The sequence below is a fragment of the Aplysia californica genome, unplaced genomic scaffold, assembly GCF_000002075.1.
Source record: "Aplysia californica isolate F4 #8 unplaced genomic scaffold, AplCal3.0 scaffold00153, whole genome shotgun sequence".
In the NCBI taxonomy this organism is placed as follows: Eukaryota; Metazoa; Mollusca; class Gastropoda; order Aplysiida; family Aplysiidae; genus Aplysia; species Aplysia californica.
The window spans coordinates 1,336,505-1,337,845 of NW_004797423.1; the positions used below are offsets into that span (position 1 = coordinate 1,336,505).

General features: G+C 32.8%; 1 non-coding gene across 1 annotated transcript; it reads left to right on the forward strand.

Annotated features, from left to right (window-relative positions):
• The first annotated feature begins 1,029 nt into the window (after window positions 1-1,029).
• On the forward strand, window positions 1,030-1,102 carry TRNAR-CCG. Its single transcript has one exon. It is a non-coding gene; the product is annotated as a tRNA-Arg (tRNA).
• The last annotated feature ends 239 nt before the right edge of the window (window positions 1,103-1,341 follow it).

Here is a 1,341-nt window from a genome sequence, read left to right on the forward strand (position 1 = left end):
TGTGTGTGTGTGTGTGCGTGTGTGTGTAAGCGTGTATGTGTGTGCGGTCAGACATGTGTGTGAGTGAGTATTTACCACTTCATTATAATAATATAGTTAATTCGATCCTCAGCCATAGTTTGAAACCTATAGGGCCAATATATGCCTATTCATATGAGACTCAGTATGAGTTTAAAATAATAGAGTAAGTCTATTTGGAAAATTGGTATTCTATATGATTATAAAAAAGCTTTCAATGCGAATGTTAGTTTTCAAAGACTTTTTCAATAGTTAGATATGTATAAATGTGATGTACAAAATAATATATGCCTACGGTATACAAAGAGATGGCTGATTCTCAAAAATCATCTTCTCATCTATAAGTTTTTGCGACGTTTTCGTCATTTTGTGGTCCTTAGTAGACTGATATCATTATCATCTTCAGCCAGCTATAATTTTAGTACTATTTACAGATTGCTATATATAAATCCTAATAACTGTCATATCCCCCCCCCCCTTTCCTCTCCCCAATTCTCATAGTAATGTCAACATAATACGATATTTCAGAGACACATTTGCTTTATTTTCTGTGAAATATAATGAATACATTTTCTAAATTGCTCTGTGCTGCTATATAATTAGAAGTCGGTGTTTTATCTTATTTTATTAGCCACCGATACTTCATTAAAATCAAAATGTGTCTTGCAATAGCTCGAGACACAAACTAAAAAGACAAAGATTAATAAGACAATTTTTCCTTATTTAATGAAACTACAAAGCAGAAAGTCAATGAATAGACGCTTCTCAGACTAGGACATAATATAGGAGCTTTCTCGGCTTTAACAGAAAGTTCAAGGAAAACATACATTAACTGGGGAATTAAAATTTAGCTCTTAAAAAAAAAGAAGAAGGCTTAAAAAGAACCAAATGTGCCTGCAAAGTCGAAATAAAACAACTACGAAAAGAAAAATTACAACAGTTATTTCCCTTTACAGGAACAAATCCAGCAACCCACACTATATATACTTAATGCGTGACCTACATTGCCAAGACTCTGTGGCCTAATGGATAAGGCGTCGGCCTCCGGAGCCGAAGATTGTGGGTTCGAGTCCCATCAGAGTCGCACTTTTTTTTTTTTTTTTTTTTTTTTTTAAAATCTGTTGATGTCTATTTCTTAAAATTGTGTGTGTCTATATAATGCAGTATCATTACATTTTGCAATTCGCTATTACCATAAAATGCCATTTTCAATTTGTTCACAATATTATAATAGCTTTATTTTAACCTCTTTCGTAATAAAGAGGTGATTTTTCTCTTTTCATGCAATGTATATAATCTCTCTCTCTCTCTCTCTCTCTCTCT